General features: G+C 35.5%; 1 long non-coding RNA gene across 3 annotated transcripts; it reads right to left on the reverse strand.

The window, feature by feature from the left end:
* Nucleotides 1-808: 808 nt before the first annotated feature.
* On the reverse strand, nt 809-18,612 carry LOC132345580 (uncharacterized). 3 transcript variants are annotated; one of them, XR_009495034.1, is made up of 3 exons: nt 18,567-18,612; nt 2,304-2,356; nt 809-1,124 (listed from the first exon to the last, which is right to left on the reverse strand). It is a non-coding gene; the product is annotated as an uncharacterized lncRNA (long non-coding RNA). The 3 variants fall into 3 exon arrangements; XR_009495032.1 differs by lacking the exon at nt 18,567-18,612 and adding an exon at nt 10,807-10,858; XR_009495033.1 differs by lacking the exon at nt 809-1,124 and adding an exon at nt 1,344-1,908.
* Between the last annotated feature and the right edge of the window lie 1,442 nt (nt 18,613-20,054).

Below are 20,054 nucleotides of genomic sequence, written 5' to 3' on the forward strand. Positions count from 1 at the left end.
GCACAATCCCATTTTATATATATATATATATATATATATATATATATAAAATGTATTTATATAATAGTGTATATATATACATGATGCAACTTCTTTATCCACTTATCCCTTGGTGGACACTTAGGTTGTTTCTATATCTTGACTACTGTAAACTAGAAATGCATAAAGAGATTCCAATTAAGCATTTTATTTCCTAGTTCTTTAACTGCAATTGATAGCCAAGAATCAAAGATATTGGACAAGTGAACTAAGACAGACTGCAAAATTTTTAAAAAGGCAAATAAGACAAAATAATGTAATCACTAACTAGTCACAGTGAAATAGATAAATCAAAAAAGAAAGAAAAATAGTATCAGAAAAGATATCAAAGGAAAAAGGTATACAATAGAGGAAGAAGGAAAATTAAAAATAGCTACTAAGAACGGTCCTCAGAGAGGTAAGAAAGACGATTACAACCATGAAAGAAAAGAAGAAAACAAATCAAAACAAACACAAACATAAAAACCCACTCAGATTTAAACTGATTGTGGACACACAAAATGTGAAAAAAATTAAATAAATAAAAGTTACAAGATAATAATAAAAGTTAATGATATCTTCCAGAGATAAAAGCAACAAAAAATAAATGGGAGTAAAGGAAATAAAAATAAGATAAAAAAATGCTTACAGGATTAGAATAGAAAACCTAATGTCTAAATAGTAGACTTTTCAATGTGGAGGAAAGAAAAATGATTTGAATAAATTATAAACTATTAAAATAATTTCCCTTGATTGAATGTCATAAAATTGTAGATTTTCATGTCTCAATTTTCATATCTCAACCCACCCTCTGCTCTTTCATAACATCCAGCCAAATAAATAGATGAGAAAAGACCTGCCCCAAGGTCCACCAAACTTCTTACGTATTTGTGAACACGTATTGTCAGAATGGCATTGAATTTTCCAATAACAATGAAATTTCAAAGTCAATATAACTCTTCTTCAATTTAAATAATTTCAGACCTCAAATTATATAGCCAGGTAAATTATTAATGGACATTTTCATCTGCATAAATTCTCAGTGATTTTATTTCTCGTCTTCTTTCTAACACTGATACAGAGATCCTCTCTTTCCCTCCTAGAAACTGAGAAAAAAAATCAGTGACACTTTGGAAAGGGAATTTTCAACATATAGAAATTTCCAACTTTATAGAAATGTAATGTTGACTGAAATATTCAAATATAATTAATTTGAACATAATATTTAGTGATATTGATATTATAAATGTCAACAGGTAAGTAAAACTTTTGACAATTCTGTAATAATAGCTAAATACATTAAAATTCTTATATTCTGTCCTAGGTAATGTGTCAAGTTCTTTATATCTATCAATTAATTTTTAACACTCACAACTGTATTCTGAGATAAATATAACTACATCTATTTTGTAAGTGAGTAAATTGAGGTTTAGGGAAGTTTGTCAACTTTACACAGTTCAAACCTCTTCCAAGTGCCAGAACTGACATTCAGGCCATGATAAGCCTTAATATGGGCTTCCCGGGTGGCTTAGTGGTAAAGGATCCCCGTGCCAATGTAGGAGATGTGGGTTCAACTGCTGGGTTGGGAAGATCCCCTGGAGAAGGAAATAGCAACCCATTCTTGCCTGGGAAATACCATGGATGGTGGAGCCTCACGGGTTACAGTCCATGGAGTCGCAAAAGAATTAGATACGACTTAGCGACTAAGCAACAACAATAAAGATTTAACATAAATCAAATATGAAATGGTAATTAATTGTCTGTGGTGTTGAATGAATGGACATACATTAGTCCAGTTTAGGAGATCTTCCTAAAACTTACCTTTATTTTGATTGTGAACCTCCTACCTCTTCTCATGACACTGAAACATTACTAATTGGCTAATTCATCCTTGTAAATCAAAAGGAAGAATAAGAAACCACTGCAAAAGTAACAACTTACCATTTTTATAGTTTTGTTAATTCAGTCATTTTAATGTACATCCAACCCACCCTCTGCTCTTTCATAACATAAACAATTGACACATGTCAACAAAAACAAACATGATTTTAAAGACCTCATTTGCTACTAGAATTTTGACCATCATTAGAAAGCATAGCAATTGTTGCTTTGCAAGTTAATTGTTTTTAAGTGCACTTTAAGACATGCCTTATGACATAAATAATTAGCTAGGCTAGTTATGGTTCTTTTTTTCACAACTGGAGTAGGAAAAAGTACTGTAATATATTGGCTATCATTAGACTACTCAAAACAGAAAGAAAAAAAAGCATTTTAAGCCATTTTACCTGAAAAATTTCTGCTCTTCAAGAAGGGCTATCTATGCTATGAAGTAATCATCCTAGAAAGAAGATGGAAGACATACATCCATGCTATCCTGCTATTGTATATTCTATTAGCATAATTCTAATTTAGTATTGAAAGGAATTCAATATGATAATTATTAAAGTTGACTCTTAATAGAAAGCAAGGATGTGCCAGGAAGGATTTCAAATACTTTTTATTTATTTATTTATTGAAGTATAGTTCCTTGACAATGTTGTGTTAGTTTCTGCTGTGCAATATGTGACTCAGCTATATGTATACATATATTTCCTTTTTTGTGTTTGTTTTTTTTTTATTACAAAGTTTTTTATTTTTTTTTGGTTTCATCTTTTTTTAATTTTTTTATTATTTATTTTTTTTTTTTTACTTTACAATATTGTATTGGTTTTGCCATAAGCCTGCCTCCCAGATCCCTCCATCTCACCCCTCACAGGACATCACAGAGCATTGAGCTGAGCTCCCTGTGCTATATAGCAGCTTCTGACTAGCTATTTTACACATGATAGTGTATATATGCCAAACCTTCAAGTGCTTTCAATTAAATGTCATACTTATTTTAACCTCACAACTCTATATGAATGGTATATTATTCACAGTCTTGCAGATGAAGACACGAAGGTACAAAAAGAACAAGAAACTTGTTAAGGCTGCCCAAATGGCGCATGGTCAAAGCCAGAGTTTACACCTTGCCACACTTGATCTAGAACGTATGCTCTCAAAGCATCTCTTGAGAAAGATGAGAAATTGTGAAATAGGGTTTATACAGTCATATTTTGCTATCAAGTTTGTAAAGTGTCATTGTTATTCAGTTGCCAAGTCGTGTCTGGCTCTTTGTGACCCCATGAACTGCAGCATGCCAGGCTTCTCTGTCCTTCACCATCTCACAAAGTTTGTTTATACTCATGTCCATTGAATCGGTGATGCCATCCAACCATCTCATCCTATGCCCTCCCCTTCTCCTCCTGCTTTCAGTCTTTCTCAGCATCAGGGTTTTGTCCAATGAGTCAGCTCTTTGCATCACATGACCAAGTTTGTAAATCGAGTGACCCAAATAATATACTTTGACTCCCCGGGCCTTCATTTCTTCATCTGTAAAACTGAGATAATCATGATAATCAAAGAAATGAATGACAATACATGTGTGAGCAATTTGTGTTTTAAGGGAGCCAAATTCACATGACAGACGTTTTTCAAGATCCAGTTTACAAATTAAACTATAGACTGGCAGAAATGGCAGTAACATGTTTATAACTTCTGACCCCTATAATTCTACGGAGTTGAACTTTGAACTCCTTTTAAATTAGGGACAATTGAATGACAGTGTTCACTGCAGTGAGGAATGCAGAGTGGTAAGATACATCAATAAGCTCACCTATGAGCCATAGAAATTGAGAACTTGGAGAGTTGATGAGATTTTTAGACTTAATAGGACAAATGTAATGAACTGAATAGTAAGTCTTCTTTCCCACAGGACTGCGGTGGAAATTGGCCTTTGACAGAATAGCATAATTCAGTCAATAATCACACTGAAGTGGTGAGTATAATTTTAAAAATTAACGCTGCAGTGAGATACATCAGAGAGTGAATAATACTGAATTCTGTATTCATTTTATTAGCCTCAGCATTACCAAGTAATATTTTTTCATAATTCACAAAATTCATAAACTTGGGAATTACAGATTTTTAAGGTCCTAGGTGGCTATCAACCTCATAATGAAATGCAACTCTTTCAAGGTCAGGAAGGAAAATCTATGTTCCAGGATGACCCACTGCCAGCTGTATTTTAAATCAAAGAAAAAAATTAAAATAGCAAATAAAACTTGAATAAAGAGTTAGAACTTTTAATCACTGAAAAGTCAGATTTTACTTACTCCATTAATTAGCAGCTGGCACATCAAATGCTATACAGTGCCAATTCTGGTATAAAACAGAACATGAAAAAATAACTTATGAGTAGGTAGGGAAAGCTTTTTAAGTAAGTAAAGATCAGTGAAATTCTGCAATTGGATTGAGGTTCAAAACATGTCAATTTAATCTAACTTCAGCAGAGAATTATGTCAATTATTTGACAATTGTTATCATCAATGAAAGTTACTTGCACTTCACTACCAATACCTCCAATTGGCAATTAAGGATAAAGGAGACAATTAGTGTGAAATGTAATATTTCATTGTTGACTCAAAATTTGTTAGGTTCAAGGTAGGTCCACAAGTAAGAAAATCTATTTCTGACAACTTTTTAACTTTGCAAACTTGATTTCTTGTGGTTTATATATGTGGTTGAAATTCCTGACAACTAAGTACATTAAAAAAAAAAAACAAAAACAACAACAACAACGAAAAACCAGAAAACCTTTGCTAGGTACAAAGTCAATCTGGATTTTCTTAAGATCTTGTATGTACTGCTCTTGACAGCCTTTTACCCCAGTGCAATGCTGCATATGCAAAAATTCTTTAAAAAAGGATAAGAGCAGATAGAAAACTAAGTTGTGCTAAACTAGGCATTTGGGGGAACTAGCAGCCATAGGTATGCTAAAAGTTACAAAAAAAAAAAAAAAAGCCAACTTACAGAAATCATGCTCTTGGACATGGCACCTGCCTTCATAGTCAAAATGGAAAGGAAGATTGAAAAGAGAATCTAAATAATCTTGGAATTACCAAGGGCAGAATCATGGGGTCTCTCACTTTCACTTTTAACTAAAGGAATTCCTTTAAAAATATCTTTCTATAACTTTTTCAAAAAGCTCTGAAAACACTAAATTCTTGAAGCTGCAATCCAGTTTTTACAGGATCTTGATTTGATAGTGTGACAATATGAAGTTATTTTTCCTAATATTTATTTAGTTAAAACTGGGTGCATCTCAATTTCTTATTACTGTTTGATCAATCATGGGCTTCTGTAGCAGATTAGTCATTTAAGACAAAACAAAAGATAGATTTTCATTCAACTTAAAAATTCCAGTCACACACACACTCACCTACTCCTTTTCCTCAGCCCACTGCTGTGTGCGTGTGTGTGTATTTATGCGTCTGTGCACATGTGTGTAGTGTGTGGTAGTAATGGATTCTGCTAGGTTCTTTTCTCCCTATGGAGAGAATTTAGAGGTTACCAGACATGCTTGACTGTCTCTGTAAATCCTTTTTCGACTGTTGTTTCTCTTTTGTCTTCTGTATGTCAATATCAAATGATGGGTTTCTAGTGGAGAGCATGTTTAGTTCTTCAGTCTGACACGGGAATACACTCTTGAGTCATCTTAAGTAGGAGATTTACTCTTGGCTTGACCTGCTCCAGTTACCCTAGCACTGCACCCATCTTCATTTCTAGCATCACTGCTTGTTTTCATAGGGTGAGATTATATAAGGATATCTGTAGCATGCCCAAATGCATTAGTGTTCAGTTTAATAGTACCAAACACATGCACAGTTTTGAGCCAGTCATGAAGATGCTAGTTCTTATTTTGTGTGTTGGCTGTGGTAAGAAATATGGCTAGAATAATATTCATAGAATTCAACACTTTCGTTACTGAAGGCAAAAAAATGAAATATATAGATTATAAAATTAATGATGACCAAAGTAAACATAAATGATAAAAATAATGCTAGACATTAATTATTGAATAAATTTTTAAAAGTAAGATTATTAAAAGGTCAAAAACTCTACTTTGAACAAACAAAAAAAAATTGAATTAATACAAATAAAAACACAGAAAGTAAAGCCTTAAATATGCATTGGTGTTAAATAATCATAATAAACAGATCTACAAAATATGTTAATAAATTTGAAACTTAAATGATGTATTATTTTAAGATAATATTTGTTTTAAAATTTAACCATCAATAATTTTTATATAAAAAATTCAACTTTCAACATGATTATTTTTTCAATAATTTAATTTTATACATGAGCAAAATGAGGAAAATATCCAGATTTTTTGTTTTTACAACACTGATATCAATACCTGACAGAGTACAGCAGACTGAAAAAAACTCAAAGTACAGAAATTTCATGTTGATATTTGGCAGAAACCAACACAATTCTGTAAAGAAATTATACTTCAATTAAAAATAAATTAATTCCAAAATATATATATATTATTTTAAAAACCCAAAGCACAGAAATTCCATTTTATTTTATATCTAAAATGTGATGTAAATCCTAAATTTTACTTTAAAAATAGAGGAATTCAAATAATGCACAAAAGAATCATATATTCTGAGATATTAGGGTTTGCCCAAACAAATTCATATGAAGAATAATGTAATTCAATATAAGTATAATTCAAGGAAGTAAAAGTAAGACAAAAATAATTTGGTAAATTCAATTTATATTTTTATTTAAAACTATAAACTGTAAAATCAAAAACAAAATAATCATCAGTAATAATTTAAAAATTACCTATCTTTTCTACTAACTATATGCTAATTCTGAAAATACTGTCAGTTAAAAATATAATTAGACAAGAAAAACTGTAAGAACACAAAGCTGAATTTCCACTTTTTCTCACATACTATATTTTTGTTTCTCTTCTTTGAAAGTCCTAAAGTCCTACCTATTTACACTTGATGCTGTCAACTCCTCTTTGCCCAATGCTTCTTTACTTCTATTTGAGTTAGAATTTTGTTCCAACTAATACACAGAAATTGTTTTCCTCGAGGTTACCAATACATTTTCAGTTGATATATATGATGCTCAATCAGAATGTATTACTTAGATAAAATAGTTGACCATTCTTTCCTCCTTGATTTACCATATCACTTGGCTTTCAGGACACCATGGTTTTTGTTCTGTGTTACTGGCTGCTGCTTCTCAGTTTGTTTACTACTATCTCAAACTCTTCGAAACCTATCAACATTGGAGAACTGAATTCAGTTCTTGTACCTCAATTCATCTCTCTGCCATTACTCTCTTGTTGAAGGCCACTAAATACATTTATATGTCTCAAAATTGATAATTTATATCTCCAGCTCAGATTTTTTGCTGATATTCAGATGTGCATATCCAACTGCTTGCTTGACATTCATCTGTCATCTCCAAATGAACAACTAATGCAGTGCAGTGTGAGTGCATACATGCTCACTCGGTCCAATTCCTTGCTACTCCATGGACCGGATTCATCCTTTGTCCATGGAATTTTCCAGGCAAGAATACTGGAGTGGGTTGCCATTTCCCACTCCAGGGGATCTTCCTGACCCAGGGATTGAATCCGTATCTCTTGCGTCTCCTGCATTGGCAAGTGAATTCTTTACTACTGAGCCACCTGAGAAACCTTAGTAGACATAAAAATGTGTATGACTAAAACTGTTCTTCCCTTCCACTGGAAGGAAATCTTTTAAGTTGATGGCAATTCCATAATTCTAGCTGCATAGGTCAAAAACCTGGAAGCTATCCATGGCTCCATATTCAAATCATCATGAAGTTATATTGATTATTTCAAATTTTAGTACATCTGTAAGCTGACCACTGCTGGTATACTCCACTGCTAATATTTCCACATGAGCCATTAATTTTCATTTGGCTTAGTGCAATAATTTTCTGACATATTCTTCCCAAATATGAATGATCCCACTCTGTCTATATTTTGGTCTCAAATAGCAGTCAGAGTTAATATTACAAATGAATGTCAAATCATAGCCCTCCTCTGCTTAAAACTCTGCAGTGTAGGGGTGAGGATATGGGAGGCACAAACTGCAAGATGTAAGACAGGCTCAAGGATGTATTGTACAACACAGGGAATATAGTCAAAATTTTATAATAACTGTAAATGGAAAATGACCTTTAAAATTGTATTAAAGATTAAAAAGACAAAATGAACTCTGTAATCATTCTCCACCTCACTCAGAGTCAACATCTTCTTGTTTAGTCGCTAAGTCCTGTCTGACTCTTTTGCAAACTCATGGACTGTAGTAGCCTGCCAGGCTCCTCTGTTGATGGGATTTCCCACATAAGCATATTGGAATGGATTGTCATTTCCTTCTCCAGGGGAATCTTCCTGACCCAGGGTTCAAACCCACATTTCTCGCTTTGGCAGATGCTGAGACACCAGGGAAACCTTACAGAAGTATAAAGTACCTTACATGATACAGCTGATCTTTTCCTTTCTCTTTTTGTCTGATATCATTTTACTATCTTTCAATCTCTTCCAATCGTATTGATTGCTTTGCTGTGTCTCAGTAACATCAGAGACACTCCAACATGCCCCTGCCCCTGACTGCCTGGAAGTATCCTCCCTCTTCTGAATAATTCTTTCAGTCTCTTCATGTGTGTGCATGCTAAGTCACTTCAATCGTGTCTGACTCTTTGCGACCCTGTGGACTGTAACCCCCCAGGCTCCTCTGTCTTTGGTATATTCCAGGCAAGAATCCTGGAATGGGATGCCATGCCCTCCTCCAGGGCACCTTCCTAACCCAGGGATCAAACCTGTATCTCTTATGTCTCCTACATTGGCAGGTAAATTCTTTATGACTGGAGTCACTGGGAAGCCTCAGTCTCTTCATATTTTTGCTCAAATCTTATTTTAGTTTATTTTCACAATAATGTGCCAATCACCAATCTATCTCCTTGCAAATTCATCCCTCATTGCTGGCTGTAAGAAAATGGCGATGGGCTCTGTAAATGATTTTTCTTTGTCTGCTGGTACAGGTTAACTTTTGCAGGAGAGGGCACTTGAGAGACATTACAAGAGAGAGGTTTTTCTTCTTGCTTTTAGTACGCTATCTCAGCAGGCTCCTGCTGGGTACAAGACTGTTCCAGAGTTTGACTCCTACCATCTCGGGGGCTTCTCCAGCTTCAAGCTTCTGTAGCACAATAATTTTCTCCAACACCTGGGAACCTGCAGAGTGCTAAGCTCACCTCAACAGCATCAAGAACTTCTCCTGACATCACCTTCAGGAAATTATGTTTGTGAACATCTTTCTCCCAAATCCAAAATGGTAGATTCCAGCAAGGTGCACCATCAACACCTCCGTGATTTCTGCATTATTCAGTGCATCACAGCCATGTGTCCTCAAACAATATGTTAATTTCCATTTTACTTTGTACTTTATACATTTATAGTAGTTTTTGAGAAATGTACAATGAAAAATAGCAGTATTATTAATAATTTAAAAAGATAGTTGTGACTTATTTCTACATATCTTGTGTAATTAAAAATTATTTATTTGCATCAGATAGATGCAGCACTTTCATTGTGCTTCAGCTACTCTATGATCAGCCATTCTATGTGCATTGAATAACATGTAAGAATTTGAAATTCACAATTTGCTGTAACTGTAAACAGTCTGTTGTATTTTTATAGTTTATTATTTTGTTCATGGCCAAATATAAGTTTAACAAATAAAATGTATTATTTTAGTGTAAATTAAATGACAAATTTTAATTTTTGTTAAAATTATTTTCCTGTCAAATAAATGGAATAAATGTATTCTAAAATCTATTAAAAAAAAAAACAATTAAATTCCAGCAATCTGGGCAAACGAAGATATGGAGAAAGAAGGGAAGAAAGAGAGTGTCAGGGATAGATAGTTACAGAAAATGAGGCTATGGAGGCAAATTATACTGAGCATTCTCTGCTTTCTATTATTCTTTGGACAGTTCTTTCAGAAAGCAATGGACCAGAGCTTAAAACTAGATTTTTGCTGTTGTGATTAAAACCCAGTTGCCTGATACTGCCAATGTCTTATATTCTAGAAACACATTTAAATGATAACACAGCAGTATTGAAGATGTTCCAGCTCATATTCATTTGACAATGAGAAAGTATAGTGTGCTTTGATTGTAATTGCTGTCAGACATTGCAGTGGTTCTCCTATACATGTTTATTCTAACTTTATTTTCTCTATAACTTGAAATGCTGTCACTCACCAGTCAGCAACCAGAAAACAACAGGAAACACGTCAGGTCAATTGAGAGTTTTTCATGTTGGAGATGTTAGGCCTAAAAATATAGTTCCGCCAAAAGCTGATTTATAGTGGTGATGTTGGTTATTTACTGTGTTATCATGAAATAGCTCTGTTGTATTTTTGTGATTTACCAAGTGCTTTATGTAAAATTCTGGGTGGTGATTTAACACAGCTCTCTAAATAATTCTCTTCTCTGAGGCTCCTGATGCTCACTCTGATTTATGATGTCAGACTGAAGATGAGAGGCTTCCATATAAAAGAGATCATTTATAAAAGTAAGACTCTTTCTATAGCAGCCATGCTAGACATTGAAGGGGTCTCATTTTAAGAGCTAAAATGCCTACAGGCACTGCCAGAAAGTGTCTGGTCTCCACAGCTGTCTAAATCCCATCTAATCTGCCCAGCCAAGACAACCTCTAATGCTCACTGAACTTCCCATTCATCTTGAGAAGAGCTCTAACCAAATTTGTAAGGAAGAAATAGGCTTATGTTAGGGAACAAATCAGTTTAGTATTCTCTTTTTTCTCCTTTCCTTCCAACAAACCTAAATAATTATGTAGGTACATACCCTAGGTTTGAAAGAACCAGGTAATTTGTTATGATGCATTCTATTTAATATCTGGAAGAATATAGAAGGTAAATCAAATTAGTTACCCCACCAGCATACCTAATAGATACTAATAGTTTATTATAGAGGGCATACTAAGTGAACAGTCAGCTATTATCCAATTAATGTGGTCAATACAGGTAGGCAATGGTCCACGGCTAATTGAAATCTTACTAATGATTGATAATAATGCTATTGTCAGATTGGCAGTGGACATAATTTATCTGTCATTATGTTTGCCCAGATGAAGAGACTGATGCCATTTTGTGTCTATTTACTTTTGCGTATTTTAAAATAGGACCAACATGAACCAATCTGCATAATAGATTAAGATTTTTAAATGATAATAAAGAACTGTGAAATTACCCCAATTACAGTTTTGTTTAAAAAGCCAATGAATCAACAAGTAAATTTTTGGGATTATTTCATTAGTTACTTTGGGAATAGCATCCTGGCCTATATCTACTTGGGAACTATGAATACTAATTTTTTGTGACCAATACTTCTTAGAAATAAGTGTAGCATGCAGTTTGACTTGACTGAAAAACTCAAAATGAATCTTGAGGATCTTACTAAGAGTAACACATCTTACTCTAGCTGCATGTTTTCAGATATAGTGTAACTTGTTATTGAATTTAAAGCAATCTACCTCTAATCAATAATCAATAATACTATATAATTTCTAAATATGTAGATTTATGATCAGAATAAATGAATAATCTGCTTTAAAATATTTTAAACAACCATATTTTATTAAAAAAAATATAGCCCTCTGTACATTAAGCCATTCACTTTTATATATTTGTAAATTTAAATATATGAGGTTCTATCAATATTTATCAAATATTCAAAGGTTATATCAATAACATATATCAGTTCTCACATATAACTTTAGATAAACTATATTTTCTTCTCTCTGTAACTCTATTTCCTGTTTTATATTTCTACTTTTCACCCAAGCTCTGGTCTCTGGTGTTTCTCAGTTTCTGTTCTAATGCTGGAAACAGATTTCCTACCTTGATGAATGAGCTCTGCCAGAGCTTATATACTTTGACGCCCTGGCACCTCTTGCAGTAATAATGAAAACTGCTGCCTCCTAATAGGCATTGCTGTTAACTCTAGTGAGAAAGGGGATTTTACAAGATGATTTATTGACTACACAAAATGATTTCAAAACTGATTTGCTGGCTGACAAGTAACAATAATATTACCAGTTGATATTAAACTTACATAAATGGGAAGTTAATATAAAAATCCGATTTAAAAAAGACTTCTGTACTGACATACCTAAAATGAAAAGATCTAAGTCCTATACCTTAATGGCTTGCAGGCTTGAAAATCTACGGCATGTAATATGAGTAGCCAAATACCGGGTTGTTGTGATAGCTCATAGATAACCTTGAAAGAATAATTACCTGTAGACCTATCCAATTCCTTGCTGTGCTTTTCTCATCATAATAGTCCCGAAATTGGTGTTCCTATGCTTATGGTCATGACATTTTTAAAAATTAGAATGCAACATGACATACAATGTACTCATTCATTAAATGTCTTAAACTACAGCCCAGCCTTCAGAAATAAAATCCAATTATATTAAGCATGACAGAGAAGGCAATGGCACCCCACTCCAGTCCTCTTGCCTGGAAAATCCCATGGACGGAGAAGCCTGGTGGGCTGCAGTCCATGGGGTCGCTAGGAGTTGGACATGACTGAGTGACTTCACTTTCACTTTTCACTTTCATGCATTGTAGAAGGAAATGGCAACCCACTCCAGTTCTTGCTGGAGAATCCCAGGGACAGGGGAGCCTGGTGGGCTGCCGTCTCTAGGGTCGCACAGAGTCGGACACGGCTGAAGCGACTTAGCAGCAGCAGCAGCAGCATATTAAGCATGCTCTAAAAAAGATATTATCTCTTTGCTCTATAAAGGTGGTGGGAAAATAATTTTAACTGCTCCCTGCATGATGGGTGGATGAGTGGCAGTTCTGGCAATAGCGTTATGAAATGGGATATCTCTATCTATTTATCTATCTACTTATCTGTCTATCCTAAGTGTGGACCAAAACTCCAAGAGGAAAAACAATTTGTCCTGAACCCACAAAGCTATTAAAATTTGGAGTTAAAAATCACAACCCACTCCAATATTCTTACCTGGGAAACCCCATAGACAGAGGATCATGGCTGGCTGTAGTCCATGGGGTCACAAAGGGTTGGACACGACTGAGCACACACACAATTTTATAACCAATGCTCTTTTCATTATATTATTACAGATATCAAAATGTTTGATTTATTACTGTGACTATTACTGATTTATTGTGGAAAGAAAATAGGTATGTTACATAAAAGCTTATAATAAAAGATGTAAATTTGCTTGGTTATGACTTCTGTGGGATTCTCCAGAAAACCAAAAATAAAAACAAAAACAACATCAAGCATCTCCTTTATGCCGCAGTAAAGAATACAAAAACTTTTAAAGTGTATTCTGGAAGCAAAGTTCTTTGAAGATTTCCAAAAAGGAGAAGGTCTGATGGTTTAGTCACTGCCTTCACCACTTCATGGCGCCCCTTTGTACTGTACATCCGAAGACATTGTTTGGTAAAAGACATAACTCAAAATATGCTAAGATTGAATCACTGGTCACTTAGATACTCTTCACTTGGAGATAAGGCATTTGAAGAGAATTATCTGAGCTTACCCAGGCAGATAGAAGGAGAGCTGGGATTCCTCATTACTCTCCTGATTCCCTGAATAGAGCTCTTTGCACTTAACCAAGCTGCTTTCCTGATATTTGACTAGCTTTGGAAATTGCAGATTCTAAAGGCTATGAATCCAAATGCTTGTGCATTTGGCTTTTCCTTTGTACATTTTATAATAGCTCTGTGGCTGTGGAGAAGGTAATCTACTTCTCAGTGTGCATGTTCTTTTACTACCGGCGATAATCTACTGAGTTCTGGAGTTCCCATAATATAAGCAACTCCCTTTGTGACTTTAAATTGCTGTAGGTCTGTAATGGTGCTTGGCACTTTAATAATTAGTCTACAGGGAGCTTTAATAGAGTAGGGCAACTGTTTTAATTAACTTAATCCCCAGAACATGAGTTGACCATTAGACATCAAATCACAGTTTAGCTCCAAGTGTATTTGAACTCTGAGGAAATCACATTTGTAACTACAGTGGGGATAACATTATCTTCTGTTATAAAACAATGCAGCTGCAGCTGATTTGGCTTCACTGGCCTCTGACATCGTGGTAAATGGAAGTCATTATTTCTATTGGAATGAATGTATAATAGAAACAGTTTAAGAGTTTGGCTTTGGGTAGTGTAGAAATGATGTGTGCTGGTTGGCCTAATTCATAAGAAGCAAAAGACAAATAGAAAGGAAAGCCATTTTAAAACTTGCAGAGTGCATATTTTCAGCTAAGTAAAGAAATGCATGCTGCAAAGGTGACTTAGAAAGTTAATTTAGCTCAAAAACAACAATATTGCAATAAGATGTTTTTATGCTCTGGTAACTTACTTTATGTTATTTTTTTAAACTATAGGACTGACTATTTTAGTCACTCATTTATTTAGGCACCTTTATTAAACATGAGTTAGGTATAGGGAAAATGCCAGGTGCAGAGGACATACAGAAAGCTATTTGCAACAGTAATAAAACCACAATCTAGAGTTTACAAAATATGCTTTCATCTATATAAGGGATTTTGTTTTCACAAGTTGAAAAGACTTTTTTTCATTGGTTCATGTATTCCTTTCCACATTCTACATACAATTGGAACATCTATTATTTAGGCAGGGCAATAGATCCCAGGGGGGAGAAAGGAATAAGACACACAAGGTAACCTTCAAGAACTTAAAGCAAAGTAGGTAGGGCAAGCAAGTAAAAGGACAATTAAACACTGTGTGATTAAGTCGGATACAAATGTTAATTATAGGGTGCTACAAGAGGACACAGGAAAGAGACACATTGTCTTGAGATTCCAGAAATTCTCATAGATGACGTGATATTTGGATTAAAAAGCTGAAAATCAAGAGGTGTAGTCAGACCTCAAGTTGGATAAAGTTGTTTCAAGAAAAATTAGTAAATGTGCAAGGACTCAGATTCAAAAGAAATTTGGTCTGATATTTAATTTTAAAGAAATTTTTCTGCTGGAGAAGAAAATGTGTAACAATTGTAAGGATACATTGATTATTTTAAAAAGAAGGGGAAAAGGTGGAAGCAGTGACAGATTTCCTCTTCTTGGGCTCTAAAATCACTGTGGATGGTGACTGTAGCCATGAAATTAGAAGACAATTGCTTCTTGGAAGGAAAGCTATAACAAACCTCGACAGTATTTTAAAAAACAAAGTTATCACCATGCCAGCAAAGGCAGTATAGTCAAGGCTATGGTCTTTCCAGTAGTCATGTACAGATATGAGAGTTGGACCATGGAGAAGGCAGAACACTTAAAGAAGATGGTAACAATAACCCAGTGTATGAGACAGCAAAAGAGACACTGATGTATAGAACAGTCTTATGGACTCTGTGGGAGAGGGAGAGGGTGGGAAGATTTGGGAGAATGACATTGAAACATGTAAAACATCATGTAAGAAACGAGTTGCCAGTCCAGGTTCGATACACGATACTGGATGCTTGGGGCTAGTGCACTGGGACGACCAAGAGGGATGGTGTGGGGAGGGAGGAGGGAGGAGGGTTCAGGATGGGGAACACATGTATACCTGTGGCGGATTCATTTTGATATTTGGCAAAACTAATACAATTATGTAAAGTTTAAAAATAAAATAAAATTAAAAAAAAAAAAAAGAATTGATTCTTTCAAACTGTGGTGCTGGAGAAGTCTCTTGAGAGTTCCTTGGAAAGCAAGGAGATCAAACTAGTCAATCCTAAAGGAAATCAATCCTAAATACTCATTGGAAGGACTGATGCTGAAACTGAAGCTCCAATACTTTGGTCACCTGATATGAACAGCTGACTCATTGGAAAAGACCCTGATGCTGGGAAGATTGAAAGCAGGAGAAGAGGATGAGATAGTTGGATGGCACCACCAATTTAATGGACATAAACTTTGGCAAACTCGGGGAGATGGTGATGGACAGGGAGGCCCTGCAAGCTGCAGTCAATGGGATCTAAAAGAGTCAGACACACAACTTGGCAACTAAAGGACAACAACATACTGCTTCTCCAGATTTGTTCAAAATATACATACCATGTGTATGCATGCTCCTAAATATTTTCACACCCAGTATAATATTTTCTTCTCCAAACTAAACTCTGAAAAGATGATTCTATCTTAACACTTTAAAGCATGCATTCTATTGACATGAATTACAAAATCATCAGATCAGATTAGATCAGTCGCTCAGTCATGTCCGACTCTTTGTGACCCCATGAATCGCAGCACGCCAGGCCTCCCTGTCCATCACCAACTCCCCGAGCTCACTGAGACTCACGTCCATTGAGTCAGTGATGCCATCCTGCCATCTCATCCTCTGTCGTCCCCTTCTCCTCCTGCCCCCAATCCCTCACAGCATCAGAGTCTTTTCCAATGAGTCAACTCTTCGCATGAGGTGGCCAAAGTACTGGACTTTCAGCTTCAGCATCATTCCTTCCAAAGAAATCCCAGGGCTGATCTCCTTCAGAATGGACTGGTTGGATCTCCTTGCAGTCCAAGGGACTCTCAAGAGTCTTCTCCAACACCACAGTTCAAAAGCATCAATTTTTCGGCGCTCAGCCTTCTTCACAGTCCAACTCTCACATCCATACAAGACCACAGGAAAAACCATAGTCTTGACCAGACGAACCTTCGTTGGCAAAGTAATGTCTCTGCTTTTGAACATACTATCTAGGTTGGTCATAACTTTCCTTCCAAGGCGTAAGCGTCTTTTAATTTCATGGCTGCAGTCACCATCTGTAGTGATTTTGGAGCCCAGAAAAATTAAAGTCTGACACTGTTTCCACTGTTTCCCCATCTGTTTCCCATGAAGTGGTGGGACCAGATGCCATGATCTTCATTTTCTGAACGTTGAGCTTTAAGCCAACTTTTTCACTCTCCACTTTCACTTTCATCAAGAGGCTTTTGAGTTCCTCTTCACTTTCTGCCATAAGGGTGGTGTCATCTGCATATCTGAGGTTATTGATATTTCTCCCAGAAATCTTGATTCCCGCTTGTGTTTCTTCCAGTCCAACGTTTCTCATGATGTACTCTGCATGTAAGTTAAATAAACAGGGTGACAATATACAGCCTTGACGAACTCCTTTTCCTATTTGGAACCAGTCTGTTGTTCCATGTTCCAGTTCTAACTGTTGCTTCCTGACCTGCATACAAATTTCTCAAGAGGCAGATCAGGTGTTCTGGTATTCCCATCTCTTTCAGAATTTTCCACAGTTTCTTGTGATCCACACAGTCAAAGGCTTTGGCATAGTCAATAAAGCAGAAATAGATGTTTTTCTGGAACTCTCTTGCTTTTTCCATGATCCAGCGGATGTTGGCAATTTGATCTCTGGTTCTTCTGCCTTTTCTAAAACCAGCTTAAACATCAGGAAGTTCATGGTTCATATTTGCTGAAGCCTGGCTTGGAGAATTTTGAGCATTACTTTACCAGCATGTGAGATGAGTGCAATTGTGCAGTAGTTTGAGCATTCTTGGCATTGCCTTTCTTTGGGATTGGAATGAAAACTGACCTTTTCCATTCCTGTGGCCACTGCTGAGTTTTCCAAATTTGCTGGCATGTTGAGTGTAGCACTTTCACAGCATCATCTTTCAGGATTTGGAATAGCTCAACTGGAATTCCATCACCTCCACTAGCTTTGTTCGTAGTGATGCTTTCTAAGGCCCCCCTGACTTCACATTCCAGGATGTCTGGCTCTAGGTCAGTGATCACAACATCATGATTATCTGGGTCATGAAGATCTTTTTTGTATAGTTCTTCTGCATATTCTTGCCATCTCTTCTTAATATCTTTTGCTTCTGTTAGGTCCATACCATTTCTGTCTTTTATCGAGCTCATCTTTGCATGAAATGTTCCTTTGGTATCTCTGATTTTCTTGAAGAGATCCCTAGTCTTTCCCATTCTGTTGTTTTCCTCTATTTCTTTGCATTAATCACTGAAGAAGGCTTTCTTATCTCTTCTTGCTATTCTTTGGAACTCTGCATTCAGATGTTTATATCTTTCCTTTTCTCCTTTGCTTTTCGCTTCTCTTCTTTTCACAGCTATTTAGTCACAGGAAATTAGATATGGGAGAAATCTTCAAGTAATAGAATGCTTGAAGCCTTAATGGATTTTTATATTTCTGACAAGTCTTCTTTTAGTATAAATTAGACTGTCACTATTATAATATAAAGAATATTCATTCCATTTTGAGCATCTTCAATATTGTTAAAATTTTCTTTGGCTTTCCACACATTTTCCCAAACACTATTTCTGAAGTTACTTAAATAAATCTAAGCTCTCTTCAAGAATAGTTACAGTCATTTCACTTTATCAGAGGGGGATACTGTTCAAGATGCCAGGGAATGTCTGAAACCACAGATAGTACTGAACGCAATATATACTGTATTTTTCTGCACATACATACCTATAATAAAGTCTGATTTATAAATTAGACACAATAAGTGATTAACATCAGTAGCATAATAAAATAGAGCAATTGTAACAATATATTATAATAAATGGTATGTGAATGTAAACTCTCTCTCAAAATATCTTATATTGTACTCACCCTTCTTCTTGTGATGTTGTAAGATGATCAAATGCCTAATGATGAGGTGAATGAAGCAGGCATTGTGAGGTAGCATTAGGCTACTTCAGTTTGTGGTTCCACATCTGCAGATTTGATCTCTGATTGGTTGAATCTGTAGATGCAGAACCCCTGCACAAAGGGCTGACTGTGTACACCGTGGATACTGAAGGAGGACTGTATTCACCTTCTGATAAAACATTAGGAGAACTGCTTTGGGCAATCCTGGATCATCCAGGCATACGACGTTGATGGTTTGATGCCAGGAGTAGATGATGTTGATGATTGGAGATCCCAGTGGGAAGGAAGTGGGACTGTAGGGCATTTCATCACAGAACTCAGAATCACACAAAATTTAAACTTATAAGCTGTTTATTTCTGAAATTTCCATTTAATATTTTTGGATCTCGGTTGACATCAGGTAATTGAAACTGTAGAAAGTGAAACAATGAATAAGGGGGAGACAACTAGATTTGAATTTCTGAAGATGTACATCAGGTTGCTTACAGATCTTTGCATTTCAGGTCCACATACATCCACAGGAACCTTGTTATAGTTCAGCAATTAGGTTATAAAATTTTGAAGTTGACTAATTTTGCTTTCAAGGGATGTACTAGTAACGAGTGAGACAAACGTGTAAAATATTAACTCTAATATTAGACAAAGTGATGTGTGTGTCCAAAGTAAATGGAACATGCCACCAAAACTCAGAACAAAAATCCATATTCTCTCACCCAGATATTAGAGGAAATGTTAGAAAGGAATGGGTATTTTTTAAGTGATCCTCACAGAATGGAAAGGCTAGGTCTAGAATGAGATAAATGGAAACCCGGGTTAAGAATGGGGAGTCTTGGGTAGCTCAGCTGATAAAGAATCTTCCTGCAATGCAGGAGATCCCAGTTCAATTCTTGGGTTGGGACATTCCACCGGAGAAGGGATAGGCTATTCATTCCAGTATTCTTGAACTTCTCTGGTGAATCAAATGGTAAAGTATCCACCTGCAATGCATGAGACCTGGGTTCAATCCTTTGGTTGAGAAGATTCCTTGGAGGAGGGCTCCAGTATTCTTGCTTGGGGAATCCCCATGGGCAGAGGAACCTGACAGGCTATAGTCCATGTTGATTACAAAAAGTTAGACACAATGGAGTGACTAAGCACAGCATGGCACAGGATAAGGATAACTGTGTGCCTGACCTGTTCAGTGTTTTTAGTGACATTTTTACTGCAGGGTGTTTTTAATAATGTAAAAGGGGATAGAATTTAAAAAAAGATTGTGAGTGTAATGTCATGAAAAAAAAATCATGAGCTTCCAAACAAAAACAGAATGTTCTAATATATGATATCACTTACATGTGGAATTTAAAAAATAATCCAAATGAATATATATACAAAAGAGAAAGAGATTCACAGATACAAATCAAAATCATGGTTACCAAAGAGAGGGAGAGAAAATTAGGAAATATGGCATTA

This window comes from Bos taurus, chromosome 6, assembly GCF_002263795.3.
Source record: "Bos taurus isolate L1 Dominette 01449 registration number 42190680 breed Hereford chromosome 6, ARS-UCD2.0, whole genome shotgun sequence".
NCBI classification, from domain to species: Eukaryota; Metazoa; Chordata; class Mammalia; order Artiodactyla; family Bovidae; genus Bos; species Bos taurus.